Source organism: Pogona vitticeps, chromosome 1 (assembly GCF_051106095.1).
Source record: "Pogona vitticeps strain Pit_001003342236 chromosome 1, PviZW2.1, whole genome shotgun sequence".
NCBI classification, from domain to species: Eukaryota; Metazoa; Chordata; class Lepidosauria; order Squamata; family Agamidae; genus Pogona; species Pogona vitticeps.
The window spans coordinates 67,927,860-67,945,139 of NC_135783.1; the positions used below are offsets into that span (position 1 = coordinate 67,927,860).

The following is a 17,280-nucleotide window of genomic DNA, read 5'->3' on the forward strand; positions in this document are numbered from 1 at the left end:
CTTGAAATCTCCCTGCCAAGCCCACCCCATGAACACTCTTTGTGAATGAATATACTGGCATATGATGTTGTCTTGCACACCTTCTGAAAGAGCATAGTTTTGGTGAAACAGTACCATTTGACTCTTGTGTATATTTGTATCACTAAGAAGAAAAAGGAGCTTTAGGCAAAAATGACATTAGGGTCAATGTGAACACTCACATTCAGCAAATAGCAAAAACAAAACACTTCCCGGTTATAGCTATAAAGTCACCACTACATATGGGAGAAGGGCTGTATTTCTATACCTGATAGATCTGCATAACCTTTTTCTATTCCACTGCATCTGTTTTTGCCCCATGCAGCTTTTCTTTTTTGCATCATTGCTATGCCTCTATTCTCTCCTGGAGCTCATGTACAGGCAATTTGTACATGAAAATAGCAACTTTCTATTTAAAGGTGGGTCTGTTCAGTCACTGGAACAGACCCACAAGGAAAACTCCGATTTCAAACCCCCACTGAGGCGCTGCCATCGCCGTCCATGCCATGAGGGAACAGACCGGGTAGATGGGACTCGTTCAGCCCTGGAAGGCAGCCCATCAAGGAGAAGGAAAACTCTGATTCCAAACCTCCGCTAGCTTGTGGCTATATCCACTGATGGAAAAGGCTTCAGGAGTTAACCTTGAGGCAAAATCCGAAGCGGGAGTCCTGGAGGCAGTTTGTGTCATTCTGTCAACTCCTGTGATGTCGCTGAAACCAGTTGTATTGGCTCTTGCCAAATTTGACTATTTCAGTGATGTGGAGAGGGGGGATTTGCTGGTTGGGTAACAGCCTATCCTCCATATTATTTTATCCAGGCTTTGTGCCCTGGAGAGGACACTCCAGCTTCACGTACAGCGTCAAAACACTAGACGCTGTTCTGAGTCCTCCATACAGAGCACGTTACCATAGTCTGTTGAGACTGAAGGATGCCTTTAGTTCCAGTCACCCAGGAAAGTACATATGACTAGAAAACTAGAGGAATTTATGGGTAAAGAAGGCTAAACCTTGATCTGCATGTTCCTTTCCTTTCTGAGGTATTGAGGTTGTTGGTCATTTCAAAGCCCTTCAACTACAAGTTACTTTCTGTTCCTCTTAATGTTTATGTGTTTGTAAAGTACTGTACCTGAATCAGTGTCATGACCCTATTCAAGTGTTTACCTGAAGGGCTAGATTTGCATTGAGATGCAGGCTGCATGGCAGCGCTGGAACCAAAACCTCTCCACTCCTCTGTAGTCAGTATAGACCTGTATGCCTTAAGCACAAGGGCACAAAGAGGATTCTGTAAGCAATCCTTTGACCTGAAGAATCTGGCAAAAACTTTGAACTTGGTTTTGAACACTTTTTTGCAACATTATCAAAATACTTTTAAAAAATCCAGTTATGTGGGTCACTCAGGAAAGAAGGGTGTTGGAGTACAAAAGAAGACGCCAGACTTGTGACTTTGAGTGTTTTCATGGACATCCTGGCATTCCTATCTTATAGGGGGTTTTTTTGTTTTTTGTTTTTTGTGGACTCAAACAAGCAACCTTGTGAATTTTGGTAATTCCCTAGAGCACTGAAGGAGCAAACAGGCTCAGAAATGTTGGGAAGGGGTCATACATGAAGCTTTCCCCCAACCGGTAGTGCAGTTTACCCTCCTGGAAAGTACCCATACCAGGAACAGTGAGGGTAGTGTGGCCAAGTGGTCAGAGAGTCCTCTCTGTTGTGGCCAGTATCTTGCCACATTGTGATAGGGAGCTTTGAATAAAGCTGTGAATCAGGAAGCCCTGCCTGTATCACAGTGAACTGAAGCAAGTCACGATCCCTACTCAGGTGTTACACAAGGGTTCTAAAATAAGCATAGGAGGGAAGCGTGGCAGCCCTACTCCACTTCCTCCACCCTGTCTCTCCACATGTGTAGAACTGCATCTGAAGAGGGGACATGTTTCTATCCATAGAACATCACTTGACCAGAAGACCAGAAAAATGAGGGTTGCAGATCACTGGAGATGTTCTGTGGGTAGATACAACTCTTTAGGTTCAACTCTGCACCTGTGAAAAGCTAGAATGTTTCCTCACATGCTTACTTTAACCATTTGTAGAACACCTAAAGAGGGTCACACTTTTTCAGGTATTTCCCCTTTTCTAACCAGTGTAACTGGGCAGAGACAGGTATTGAAGCCTTGGGCAAGGTGGTATTTGGCAACCCATCCAGCATCTTGCCCAGAAGCCTCATGGAGCTTAAAAAGGTGAAATGGAAACAGTCATTGGGAAAGGGATGGGTGATGGCATGAAACATAGCACTACTCCCTCAGCCCAAGTGCAATACTCCATCATTATGTTCCTTATACCTCGTGCCCCTGGGTTCTGGTAGTGCATGGTTCCAGCCATGGGCAGGACTACCAACACAACCTTGAGAAGTGTTTCATTCATTCATATGAATCTCCTATGTATAACACTTCAATGTATTAAATATGATTATTCTTGTTACTTATGCAGCGGGGCAGTGGAGCTAGGGCTAACAGAGTTGAAACCTTGGATTATGTCATCTTCTGCCATGCTCTGAGTCTTCCCTATTCTCTCTTAATATAGCTATGATTTCTAGGAACAGGATGATACAGTTGCAAACTATATCTGTTGAAATGTATCTGAGAGTGGTTTGCTTTTGAAGGGGCAATTAAAAGCCATTAATGTTGCAAAACACTTGCTCGTCAATTGTTGATATGGATGGATCCAGCAGACTGCATTTTTAGATGTTCCTTATGGGGATGAGACACCTGGCTATGGGGACTGTCATGATGATGTGCAGAGTTACCACATCACCACTGTATGCAGAACTTTCTCAACTAGTTCTGTAATTAAATGATTACCTGAATGCTTGCTTCATGGCTGGTCCTGCTTTTAGTTAGAGTGATGTGACTTCTTCAGGCAACAAATTTTGGTTTCTGCTGCTAAGATGGGTGGAACATGCTTGTCAAATATTCTGCCTCAGGTGTCAAAATAACTGGAGTGGCTTTGGCTTCTTTGGTGGTGATACCTGCTAGCAGCAATGCATCTTGGCGTGAATTTAAAATTGCTAAATTTATATATTCTGCTTTGAGGATTAATAATTGGAAGCTAATTTCAGAACATATCTCTGCATGTTTTTTCTGTTAATCTGAATGCATTACAGGTAATACAAATTGATATAAAAGAAATACTGTATTTAGTTGTTATTGCACCAGTCTTATTTCTTTACAGAAAATCTATTAGAAAAGGTCCACTGTTTAATGTCCATTTATATGATTTGCTAAGAACAAATATGATTTTGGTTTTATGTGTGTGAACATGACTTACTTGTTTTCCCAGAGTTTTGATGTCATTGTTCATTTGCAGATTTATGTTCAGTGGCATGTGTCCTCTTGAAATATGCTTAGTAACCTCCTGTGGATGTTAACACATAAAATTGTTTTGGAGGAATATAGAGATCTATCCAAAATTGAAAACGATTTTATGGTGCTTATACGGAAAGCTTTTGGAGCTAGAAGAAGATAACTAAAACTAATAAAAATACACTAATGGGAAACTCTTGGGCATTTTAAAATAAATATAGCCCTCTTGGGTGAAAGGATGAGCGGCAGCGTTTTATTTATTCCACAGCAACAAACTCTGTAGGCCTATTACTGCCTCACTGAAAGTAATCCTTGAGAGTCAACCATATAGACATATCCTCTTTTTTATTATTTTGCTAAGATAGTTGATGGAGAGGTGAGAAAAATCCAATCGTCACCTAGAAATGACCCCAGGGATTTTCACAGGTTCAAGCACATATTTTTTCCCCTTTGTAAATATCTGCAGGCTTTGGCTACATTTGAAGTGTTTCAGAACAGTGATGTCAGCTTGTTTGTTTTCAGTGAAAAGACAGATAGATGTAGCATTCTACTTATCCTTAGATTACCTGGTCTTCTGCTCCTCCCCCAAAGTTTGAATTACTAGAACAGAAGACTACAGCTGAATGGGGAACAAACCTACTCTGAGGTTTTCATAAGCAAGCAGTGACAGATGTATCTTTCAATCCTGCATTGTGTCTGCAAGTAATTCCTTATGTTAAAAAGTGTTGTGCATTCTTGGCCACTGGACTAATCTTCAATACATTAATAACACTTGTCAAAAGACTTTGAGATAGCCTCAAACAATTTATTTCCCAGTAGGGCTCTTATCTAAACAAGATCAGTCTTCATATCTTTCCCCATTTAGTCAGAATTCTGTAGCAGCATATCTGACTGGTATTATCTGTAGCTGGCTGTTTCCCATTTGGAGGTGGGGAGGTAGGAAGCTAATGCATGGAATTAATAATATCTCCTGCCACCACTGCTCTTATTTTACTTCTCAACAAGCCCATACCGGTGGTGGAACTCTTTGTCACGTTACAATGGTACCTTTGTGACAGTGTCAGATTATAGGTTTTGCTCTATGAATGCCCCCAATCTTGTCTTAAGAGAATTTCATGTAAAAAACAAGGGAGAGAAAGTGGAGGGTGTTTATCAGGTAGGGGCATAAAGTCCTATTACTCTTGATACTGATAATGTTGCTTTTGTCACTGTCAGTATTTTCTGTATTTCATTTCCTCTCATTTATTTAATTTATTCATTGCAATGTTCAAGCACCCAACAACCCTGGGGTGTTGGTATTACATTTAAAATAAAATAATAAAGCCATGACTAGAGACAGCAGAATAAACTTTCGAGAACAAAGAATAAAAACATTACATCACTCAAAGTCCAGTTAAAATGAGCAGCCAAATAAAAATGTAAAGATCTGAAAGAGGGCTGGGCAACTTGGGGAATCTGGGGCCAAATCTTCATCCCAACTGGTACTGAAAATAACTCAGACAGCCTTCTTGTGGAGGACATTCTACATTCAACAGTACCACCATTGAGAAAAGCCATCTCTTGCAGCTCCATTTTCTCACCTCATTTGGGAGGAGTATTTGGAGAAGGGCCTTGAATGATGACCTTAGAGACTGGAATGTTTACTCCCTAAAGTCATCACGGCATTACCAATAATATGTACTAAAATAATACTTGGATGTCTGGATCCAATACATGCATCCAAGACAGAGGACTGTAGTCCTCAAAAGCTCATACTAGGATAAGTGTGTGAGTAATCTTTACGTTGTTTTTGTTATGAAAGGCTAACATAACAACTTCTTTGGAAAGTATTTTTGGATGCTGCTATAATAGCCAAAAGGATATTTTATTTGCTTGATGTGTCTGAAAATCACTGATGCAACATATGGCACGGCCCATCCTTCCTTGAAGCCATCCAGACACAGTCTGTTGAGCATATTCTGCAGAAATGAGAACTCTGGAGAAGAATTCAGGGGAATAGATATCTTTTTGAGAGCGTGGGAGGAGAACGTATGGCCCTCCAGATGTTATTGAATTGAACCTGCATAAGCCATAGCCACCACAGCCAATAATGAGGGATAATGGGAACTGCCTTCCAATGTGGAAAAATGGATGTCTTTGAAGGAGTTGGAGGTAGCCAAGGTGCTGAATCTGTTTTGAGAGTAGGGTTCTACATCTTGGAAAGCTCCTGGAGTGGAATCACCATTCTGAAAAACAGGAGTAACAAGCCTCAAATGGTCAAACAACATCTGGAGGACCATAGGTTCTCCATTCCTACTGTGTGCAAAGCATGAAAAGGCAATTTCAATGTTCAGCATTGTTGCAGTGCTGATGGATGTAAGTGACAGAATACTACCTGTAGTAGATGTTTTTTTCTGTTGTGATGCTGTCAAGTATGCGTGGGAGGAGATGGATGTCACTCACCATGTTCATCCACAGGGTACTTAAGCGTACCACACACAGTTAATCAAAATTATAAAAACATTGACTGATATTATATAACAGATACAAGTTTTAACCAAAAACCTAAGTATCTGTCAAATATTGATGCAGTATATATGCTGTTTCTAATATTGTTATTTATTGTAACTCTGGTGGTGTTATTTCTGAGGTCTGCAACTGCTTATAATATTGTGTGAAATTTCTTGATATTGTTCCCAAAATCCCAATGACTATGGTTACCACTGAAGTGTGTTTCATCCACAAACAAGATGTTTTGATTGCCAGGTCTTTTGTATTTTGTTAGTTTTTCCAATTCTTTATTGTTAACATGGGCATTCCCTGGATTTGCAGTATCAATAATCCAGACATTTCTTTGTTCTTTCAACACTATGACTGGTGTACTATATTCAAGGTGTCTATCAGTTTGTATTTGGAAATTCCAGAAGACCTTGACTTCCTTATTTTCTGACACCTTCTCCACCTGATGTTTCCATGGGTTTTTGGAGGCTGGCAAGTTATATTTTTTGCATAATTATTTCACTGATTTTGCCACTCTATCATGTCTAACTTTGTAACCTGTGCAATCTTTGGACATTCACATATGAGGTATGACATAGTTTTATCTGTTTCTCAGCAAAGTCGACATTTGCTGTTAGCACTAATTCCTTCGATCTTAGCTTTCATCACGTTGGTTTAGAGTGCTTGTTCTTGTGCAGCAAAAATCAAGCCTTCAGTTTCTTTCTTAAGGGTCTCCAATTTTCATTCCGCCCATGTTATTATTATGCTTTCCATCAGTATTTCTAAGGTGTGCTCTAAGTAGGGGTTTATTGTTCCAGCTGTTTCAATTGTTTTGAAATTGTTGTTTCTTATATTGAGCTTTTGTTTCTGTTCTTTTCAAAATATTCTCCATTTTCACTGCCTTAAGTAATTGTTCTCTGCTTGTACTGATACAATCATTTAGGCTTCTTTTTTCCTCCTCTACTACCTGTTGTATTTGCAGTAATCCACAGCCTCCAATTTTTCGTGGCAAATATCATCTGTCCACATCACCTTTTGGATGTAGTGCATGATGCATGTTCATTAATTTCCATTTCCCCCATCCAATTCTTCTAATTAATTTTGTGTCCAATCTATTATTCCCACTTGGTATCTAATTACTGGAACTTCCTTTGATTGTATTTCCCTCATTTAATTTTGATTTTAAAATGTTCTGCAGTCTTTTGATATGTTCCCTTTCTGTCAGTTCTTTAACTTTTGTGTGCACAATGTTATCTGCTTGTAGTATTCCAAAGTATTCATAATTTTCATCACTTGATAATGATTTTATAATGATGCAATTTTAAACTCTCTTCCATCTAGTTTTTGAAACTTGCTGCGGTGTATAGACAGAGCTGCACATTTGTCAATTCCAAATTTCATTTGGATCTCTTCATTAAATATTTGCACTGTGTTTAGCAGTGATTCAATCTCTGTGGAACTTTTTGTACATAGTTTTAGGTCATCCATGTATAACAGGTAACTGTTTTTTCCCTGCTTGTTCTGAAATATGGTAGCTGAATCCAGTTTTAAGATTATTGACACGGGGATTAGTGAGATGTTAAATAGCAGTGGTGACAAAGAATCCCCCTGAAATATTCCTCTTTGGATGCCAACTTCCACAATTTCTTCACCATAGGCCATTAAGATGGTTTTCCATTTTTTCCATGTTTTTCTTGAAGACCTTCTGAATATTTTTACTAATCCCAACAAGTTTTAGGCAGGTGTTAATACACTTTGTGTGGCAGTGAGTCAAATGCCTTTTTATAGTCTATCCAGGCCATGTTAAGGCCTGGGTTTTTTTAAATCGTTTTGCATTCTTTATTATCATTTTATCAATAAGCAGCTGATCTTTCTTGCCTCTTGACTTTTTAAAGTTCCCCTTCTGTTCATTTGGGTATAGGGAGTTTTCAATTAAGTATTTATATACTGATCTTGCAAGTACTCCTGTGAGGAGCTTGGACATTGTTGGAAGGTATGTATTTGGTTGATAATTACTGAGTTCATTGCCCTTTTGATAATTTTTTAAATCAAAAATGTGTGGTCTGTTGTCATCGAATCTTCAGTTGTAGAATTTTGAAGTAGGTGATTAAAATTGCAATGTTATATGTTGATGTAGACTTGTTAGGTGCTTTAACCAAAATCCATGCAGCTCATCTGAACCAGATGCACTCCAATTTTTCACAGCCTTTACTTGCCTTTTAATCATTTCAGTTGTTATTGCAATATCATCCATTTGTTTTATTTGAGTTTCTTTACAAATGTCTTTAATCCATGAGGCATTTTTGTTATGTCTATTTGGACTTTCCCATATTTCTTTCCAACATTTTAGAGCATCATCTTTACATGGGGCTAATTTGTTTTGCTCTGTATTTTCTCCAAGTGATGTATCTGTATTGTTTCATGCATCCATCATCTATTTCAATTTTCTTTGCTGTAGCTGTTATCCACTGTTTTAATTCTTCCATAGTTTCAAACTAACTAAGTAATACTAACAACAAAAAGGCATATTATTTCAAAGAGTCTTCTTCCCTTACATCTGCAGGTTGGGTCAAACAAATGGGAAAGCTTGTTTGCACAACCAAATGGCATATTAATGATGGTGGAGATAAGGCTGAAGTAGTGGCCCCTCTCACTCCTTAATCAGCTTTTCTGCACAGTATCTGTGTGAAGTGAGCTATGTAATAAAAGGCACCCATTAAAAAATTCCAAGCCTGTAATATGGCATGGGCTGAATAATTTTATTTATTCAAGAAAATATTAGGAGAATTATTATGGGACTCCTGTGACCAGTGATGTCTGTCTTCTGGAAGAATTTTAGTACTTTTAATAGACCATGATTTGATTTAGCACATGCACACACGTGTAATTTATATTTGCTGAATAAATACTGACCTTTTTACGTCCCAATATCTGACAAGTATTTCAAGGAAAACATTAGATTATTAAAAAATAAAACATACTTCATGTGGTTTAAATATTATTTTCAAGCAAATATGGAGCTCTATTTTTTTGTTATAAAACTTGCCTCTGGAAAAAAAAATTAATAGCAACATAGACTTCCCCATACCATTTGTTTAAACAAAGACAATAAAAACCATTGACATGCTAATTCTGTCAAACTCAGGAAATGTGGACATTAATGCTGTGGTTATACACTCATGTGCTTCCAACAGAGTTTAACCTGTTTCTACCAAAGGTCATTTGGTGAAGACACTTCCAGCTTCACTGCCACTGCCTCTACAATCACCTGCACTACTTAGTTATTTTGAGACTGAGGCAGTTTTGCATCCATTCATTGTTGCCAATTAGTTCTGTGGTGCTGCAGGGGATGTGTGGAAATTTTCTTTCACATTAAGCACAGGAAGGTTTTCTGTGGAAGAGGTTCTGCTCCGCATCACTATAGGACCTTGATAAACATTTGCCCACATGTATGGTATCTGGGGTGGTGTAGTGGATAGAGTAACAGACTAGGACTCAGGGAGCCTTGGGTTTGGACTGTATTTTTTTAAGAGGCTGAAATCCTATTGTGTACAGTTTGTGTAACTTTCTTCAGCTAAATGCAGCTAATTGACAAGGGGTAAATTTCAGTTGCTCAATCAAGCGTGTAACCAGACCAATGACCAAGAAGTGCAGTGGCACCTCATCAGTTAGACACAATTATCTGCGGCAAGTTATACAAAATTTATGCAAATAGAAACAAGTTTTTTGGCCTGAGTGTGTTCTCGATGTCATGTAAGGTAACAGAGACTGGTGTTTTCCAAGAGCTAAGAACTCATGCCCTGTAAGCATCTCTTTGAGATCAATGTATGGATAAATAAATGCTCATTACAATTACAACTCTATATAAATTTTTCTCCTCTAAAAATTCAGTTATTTTCTTCATAAGCTTTGGCTTGTGTTTATCCCTTTGCACTGACTTGTGAATGTTTAAATTGTTTCACAGAAGCTTTTTTTCCAGAGAGGATTGGATTGTCTGCATTATCATGATGATAGTTTCAGACCCAAATGTTTCATATACCTGTTCTCCAATAAAGTCCTCATTAAGAATGTAATATTGGATATCTTCTAGTATCACTGCCCTTATCATAACAATGACAAGTTCACGTGACTTTAGATTTGCCACTCCTGCAGCCTCCAAAAGCAATGATTCAGCTTTTCAGTAGGCCATAGTCCCCTAACTCACCCTGAACTGAATTCTTGAATGCTTTCACGGCCAGGATCCGATGGTTGTTGTAGTTTTTTCGGGCTGTTTGGCTGTGTTTCAAAACACGGCCAAACAAGCCAAAAAACCTACAACAACCATCACCCTGCACTGTTTAAAACCCTGAAATGTGGTTTTGTTTTCACAGTTAGGAAGTAGACTTGCAATCACTTTTGTGAGTATTTCTCTCTCTCTCTCTCTCTCTCACACACACATTCTCTCTCTCTCTCTCTCTCTCTCTCTCTCTCTCTCTCTTTTTCTCTGGCAGTTAATGCAGCTCTCAGAACTGCATTAACAGAAAATGGGGCTGTGGATCTGCTGAAGTTCCTCTTCACTGATGTAAAATATTCCCATTCATCTCTGAAGCACTGGCGAACCTTTTGTACACAGTGAAGATGGCAGAATAGTTTTGGCAGGGGGAGAAGAAACAGGAATACAGTACTTGAATCTGGGATTTATTATGAGCCTAGACTACTCACATTACTTTTCACATTGCTATCAGTCATTTTTCCCCATAGTCGAACATAATACAACATTAGCATGACACTGAATTTTCTGAGCTGCACAAAACAACTTCAATTTCTTCTTCTTCTTCTTCTTCTTCTTCTTCTTCTTCTTCTTCTTCTTCTTCTTCTTCTTCTTCTTCTTCTTCTTCTTCTTCTTCTTCTTCTTCTTCTTCTTCTTCTTTTCCCCTCCTCCTCCTTTTTCTCCTTCCGCCACCCCAAATTGTACATTGTGTACATTGTGGGTCTGTTTGCAAATTTTGAAAGAAAATACTCTGAATGCCTGTCTCTGTTTTTCTTTTTTATAAATCATTTTTGTTAGATTTAGAACAGCAAGTGGTCAACTAATAAGGATTAGTAATGGGGAGGTTTTATTTAATTCAGTTTGTAAGCGGCTTTAGTCATCAAAATCCCTTAAAACACTGAGATTATATTTTTAATGCTACTGACATACTACCTTGACGTCTATAGTATATGGGATTTTGCAGCATATTTTGAAAGAAGATTATCCATTTGTATACAGTATACACGGTGCATCCGAATGTTATATTTCACATGCATTAGTTGTAACTCTCCTGCATTCATAGTTTTTCAATCTACTTCCTTGGGATTAGACGGAAGATTTTAAATGATTTGCTACAGATTAAATGAAAGATGTAAAAGAAAAAAAACTTCAGAATGTTCAGATATTAATAGAAGCGGGCAATACGAACTGTGTAGAATATTTGAACTTATTATTAAGACATATTGCTGCATCTGAGTTTGCAGAAATGCTCTTTCTTTCTTTCTTTCTTTCTTTCTTTTCTTTCTTTCTTTCTTTCTTTTTCTTTCTTTCTTTCTTTCTTTCTTTCTTTCTTTCTTTCTTTCTTTCTTTCTTTCTTTCTTTCTTTCTTTCTTTCTTCCTTCCTTCCTTCCTTCCTTCCTTCCTTCCTCCCTCCCTCCCTCCCTCCCTCCCTCCCTCCAGTTTATGAATGTGAGATATTGTGCTTCTGTACCCACAGAGCACATTCAGGATTACAACCTAATCCTCGCCCTAATTCTAATCAGTATCTCATATTTCCGAGATGGAGGAGAAGGCAGAGAGTACCCTCGAGTGAGTGCCTTTGGGGTGCTGGTTGTGGGAAGAGAGGACATTTGGGAGTCCCGCTTTGATGTATGGGGTTCTTCTTCTCACAGGTATTGATTACCTCTGTGGGGTATCTTGTAGGATAACTTGTTCTTAAACACCTGATTTTGACAGTGGAATCAAAATTCCTGAATGGCATTTCTGTCATGGTCTGGGGTTCTAACAATTAAATAGTCTGCTCTTTGTTATGTTTTTTTATGATGTCCAGGTGCTCCCTTTGTGCTAAGTGCCCTTTTGCCAAAGTTACCCATTATTTTAGTTCCTGCCTGTGCACTAACAATATTGTAGTCCTCATTGCAGGTAATGACAATATTAAAGCAATTGCATTTGAGTGCTTTAGGTTTCTGTAATGGATCTTAATGCATGAGTTCTATGTTCTTTGCTAACCTTTATTCCTGGAGTGTGCCTTGATGAACTACAATCTGAGTCAGAATTTTGTCTTCCAAATACCTTAAGATGAAAAGGCTGGAAACTTTATGGGCTCCACCTAGCTTCTGAAAGCTTGTTTCACAGGCATGACATTATGCCTTTGCCAGGAGAGACACAAACATTAAAGCAAACCTGGTATTCTGATGAAGTTCCATTCTTCTTTGTATGTCCCCAGCACCACCCCTTTTTAGCTCTTATAACTGGCAATGTTATGTCATGGCAAGCGTTTCATCCCCCAGGGCTTGGAGGATCTTCCATAAAATATTTCCTTAGCAGAGTTCCACTCACTGATTACTCCCACCAGTGAAAGAATGGGGGATAGAGTTTTAGCCCTTCTCTCTCCTGCTGAAGCTTCCTGAACCCCTGAAAATCTCCAGAGGGTTGACAAACTCAGTGGAAAAGTGGGGTAGACAGAAACAGAGGGTGGGAGAATCTGGACTAAAATAATATTATAACACTATTTCTCTAATACAAACTACATCCAGGATTCAATATTGTTTTTAGGAGCTTATGGGTCATTTAGATAAATTAATAGGATTGCCATTCTGTGCAATATATGATTTGTTGGAGAAAAAACTTTTAGGGATGTGTATATGTGTGCCCTTCGTACTTTTGTTCTTGGGGAAGAACCTCGGGCCAGTTTACCTTTCCCTGAAATGAATATTTCACACACACACTCACAACCTTCTAGCAACCTTTTTGTGATGGCACCTATGATGTTTTGTCAGAATACCAAATGTACCCACTGGCCCCAAAGATTGGAGATCTTTGGTGTGTCCTATCAGACTCTATCAATAGTTTATTTACAGTCCTTAGACCAGTCACATAAGTATAAAACCTTATAAAACCTTAAAATTTCTAACTTTCAGTATTCCATTAGAACATGTTGGCATACATACAACTGGGAACGGCAATCTAATTGGTATTTAACTTCCGCAATCGAAGAATTGCTACACAGAACCTCGCAACCCGACAGGTGATCTGGACATCAACATCTGAGAGAAGGAACTCTAGCCTATTTCCCTCTGAACGTCCTGGCAATCTATCTATTAAGGGGGTTATAGTCTCTTTTCGCACTGCTTCATACAATGGGCAGGTGAAGAACATGTGCTGTATGGTCTCGATCTCCCTCAGGTGGCAGGAGCATAACCTTTCAGCAAAAGGGGTATTTTTATACTTCCCTTCTAGTACAGCAGAGGGGAGGGCCAAACACCTTGCCAGAGTAAAGGCTCTTCTAATTCCTTTAATTTCCAAAGATGTTAAGTATTTGGCCGGTACCATACAATTTTTGATGTAAGTCCGTGCTGCCATATTTTGGATGCTAGAAAGGTCTGTTTGGTATTCATTGTCCTCTATTCTTTGTTTAACTATTTGTTTTGCCTGCTCTATTCCAGAGGATATAAGTGCCTGAGGTGAGAGGCCAATTTTCCCCAAGTAGCCCTGGACCGATTTAACCCACTTAGATTGATAGTTATCTTTGAATAATAAGGAAAATAGGCCTTCTGGATTTAACTGTCCCTTTAGCCACATATATATAGATTGAATTCTAATCCAGGCTTCTACTTTAAGGCATCCTGTTTCTAGCCTTATCCTTGCATTTGACACGCATCTTGGGACCTGGAGTATAGTTCTTAAGAATTTGGATTGGACTATTTCTTGTGGTGCGAAGTGAGAACTGGGTGGCCCCATGAATGAGCCGTACAGCAGCTGGGCTAATGCCTTTGCTCTATACAATTTGAAGGCTGCCGGTATGAAGGACCCTCCTTGGGAGAGATGGAATTTTACTATACTATTTGCCGATCTTTCTCCCTGATCAGCCACAAATTTACTATGCTGAAGCCTAGATCCTGAGGCCTGTAATACTACCCCCAGATATTTGAAGCTGTTCACCTGCTCGATACTGTGTCCATTTATTTGCCATGACCTACTCTTGGGTCTCTGTCCAAAGGCGACTATCTTGGTCTTCTGATAGTTAATCGTTAATGATTTATATTCACAGTATGAGGCAAGCTTCTTAAGTGCCCTCCTCAGCCCTATGGGGGTTCTGGATAGAATTACTGTATCATCAGCATAGAGTAAGGCTGGCACTGTTCTATCTGTAAGTTTAGGTGAATGGAGATCGGCGGTGTTAAGCCAGCTTGATAAGTCGTTTATGTAAAATATGAATAATGCTGGTGCCAGCAGGCAGCCTTGCCTAACACCTCTGTGCGTTTGCACAGATTCCGTGAGGTGTCCCTGTCTGCTGCACCTGACTCTCAGGTATGTTTCTTCATGTAGGGCCCTGATTAGATATAGAAGTCTTTTGTCTATAGATGAGTTTGATAGATTGTCCCAGAGGTGTGTTCTCGATATAGAATCGAATGCTGATTTAAAGTCCACAAAGGCAGCATAGAGTGATGTTACTCCTTTGGCTGAGTATTTCTCTATAAGATGCTGTATAATTAGGCATTGTTCTATTGTGGATCTCCCTGGCTGAAAGCCTGCTTGTTCTGCCCCAATGATATTTTCTACTTCGAGCCACTCCAGGAGTTTGTCTAGGAGGTGCCTTGCATATAGTTTGCTTATAATATTCAGCAAACTTATTGGCCTGTAGTTGGCTGGATCCTCCCTTTTCCCTTTCTTATAAAATGGGACCACTGTGGCCGTTTTCCATGATATCGGGATTTGGCCTGTGTCATTAATATGGGTGAAGAGAGGTGCTAGAAAAGAGCCCCACCATGTCTTGTTTTCTTTTAGGAGTTCTGGTGGGATGCCATCAAGGCCTGGGGCTTTTCCATTTTTTAACTGATCTATATGAGCTATTATTTCGCCTGGGGTCACCGGGGGCCATTTGGGAGTGCTTCCAAGCATTACTGGAGAAGGGGGTACAATAACATCCTCATACATACTTGTAAAGTGGGATACCCATTTATCTGGTGGAATACAAGAGGATAATGGGTGTTTGGGCTCTGATAGTCTGCCTGAGATTAGTTTCCAGAAAAGGGATGGATTTTTGGCTTTTGCTGCTTCAGTCACCTTCCTCCATAGTTCTCTCGTGTGTTCTCTTTTACTGTGATGTATCTGCTGTTTGTATTCTTTCTTATGTACCAGTAGTTTTAGGAGGACCTCTTTTTTGACATGGTCTTCTGCTCTCAGGTATTCCTGGTATGTCTGATTAACTAATTGTTTTGCTGCCTTACAGCTTTGGTTGAACCAAGGTTTGGATCGGTTATATGAATTCTGAAGGTTTCTGCTATATGAGTGGACGAGATGTGGCTGTAATTGTTGTAGGAGAGTTTCATATTTATCTATGGGATTCCAGTGGACTGTCTGGCTTCCTACTGGATTAAGGGCATCAATCAAATTTTTCGAAGTTAAAAGTTGTTTTAAATTTTGTGCCAGTTTGGGTGACCATCTTACTCGGCAACCCACTCTTTCTAGTGCTGTAATTTCAGTATGATATCTTGGTTCTGTGTCTAAATCTCTGACGTTTAGGTGGAAACTTAGATGTAGGGGGAAATGATCCCCCTCCATGTAAGGAAGTACTTGGAGAGTTTTGACCATGGAAAGGAGCCCCCTGCACACCAGGATGTAGTCAATTGTACTAGCTTTAGTTGCTGCCATAAATGTATATTTTCCTGGAGTATCACCTGTGATTGTGCCATTTAAAACTGAGAGGCCCAGTCTGTAGGCAAATTTGTACAGACAGGCCCCGGCATAATTTGCATGTTGGTCCTTAGATGCCCTCTCCTGATTCAGGGTCCTCACATTATCATATCTTATGTTGGCTATCATCTTAAATTTGGTTCCCAGATAGTCATCATCTGGTCCCATACGGGCGTTTAGATCCCCACCAGTCAGGACCAAAGCATCCGGATGTTCCATGATAAGCTCTCTTACATAGTTTTCAAGGTCTGTCCAGTTTCCTTCTGTTTCAGCTTTTCTGGATGTGGGAGGTAAGTATATGTTAATAATCAATAGGGTTTTCATACTTCCTGTAAGTACTACTGCCATGGCCAGCTGTCTCAGGGGGGGTTTCATCGTAGATTTCACTTTCAGAGCCGTTGATACCAGGATGCTCAGTCCCCCCTTCAGTCTCCCCGGTCCGCGCCCTGGGATTGCCTTTACCATGAAAGAGTTGAAACCATCTAGAATTATATCTTTGTCAGACCAAGTTTCTTGCAAAAGAATGATGTCATATTTGCTACGAAAGAAAGGAGTATCATGGGTTTGGGAGATACATCTGGTCCAACCTGCCACATTCCATGATAAAAGTTCAATTTTAGATGCAGATGTTTGGTTGCTTTCTGGGGCACACCGTGATTCTTGAGTGTCTGGTGCCTCATTTCGCTCCTGGATGTTCAGTTGTTCTGCCTTTGGGGTCATTTCTCCTCTTGTGGGAGAGAGCATTTTAATGGGGTTCCCTTCCTTGTATAACGTTAGCTTCTCCAGAGCAGGCAGGGATACATCTGATGACTGACATCCTCTGTAGGTGAGGGGAGCAACTGGTGTGGGAAAAGGATAATCTTTACGGGCCCAGTCTTTGTTGTTTTGATTTCTTTGTGTCTCTCTGCTAAAGGGATATCTTTCAGCTCTACCCAGGTAGGTAGTCGTTGTTGTGTTTGGAACTGTGGTATCTTTGTGGAGTTGGACTTTTTGTTTGTTTTCCCCCCATGCAATATTCCTGGACAAAGGCTTCTTAAGATGTTTATATTTTTTGCCTTCCAATAGTCAGTTCTGGGGATAAGCTACTAAAGGGGCATATCTATTGCCCATATGCCACTCAGAGGTGGAGTCGGAAATAGTTCCCATTGAGCAGGCTGGATGTAACTTCTCTTTGTATGGATGGTATATTCTATTTTTTCTGGAGGATGTAATACCTTTTGAAAGATGCCTTGGCCTTGAGAGCATTTTCACCTGATTACTCTGGTTTTTGATTTTGCTTGTAAGATCACGAGGCTTGTTAATTGGGATATTGTTTGGGAAGGTTGCAACATTGATCTGCGTTTCCTTTCCTCTGCCATCTGATTTGGTTTTGGAAGGTGATCTGTTGTAAATGGTGGAAGCTTCAGCCCTATCTCTGTACAGGTCACAGCTAGGTTTTTCGGCTGTTATCTTCCTTATGGAAGCGGCTGTGGGGCCATCTCTTTGTTCTGGAACCTGAATTTCTCTG

General features: G+C 39.7%; 1 protein-coding gene and 1 long non-coding RNA gene across 5 annotated transcripts in view; one reads left to right on the plus strand and one right to left on the minus strand.

Annotated features, from left to right (window-relative positions):
• The window catches only part of PRKN (parkin RBR E3 ubiquitin protein ligase), a 982,733-nt gene that overhangs the window by 616,853 nt on the left and 348,600 nt on the right, over positions 1 to 17,280 (plus strand). The window lies entirely within an intron of this gene.
• The window catches only part of LOC144585910 (uncharacterized), a 116,530-nt gene continuing 106,786 nt past the window's right edge, over positions 7,537 to 17,280 (minus strand). The window contains exon 4 of the long non-coding RNA XR_013540533.1: positions 7,537 to 10,820. This is a non-coding gene — a long non-coding RNA (uncharacterized LOC144585910). The remainder of the gene's footprint in view (positions 10,821 to 17,280) is intronic.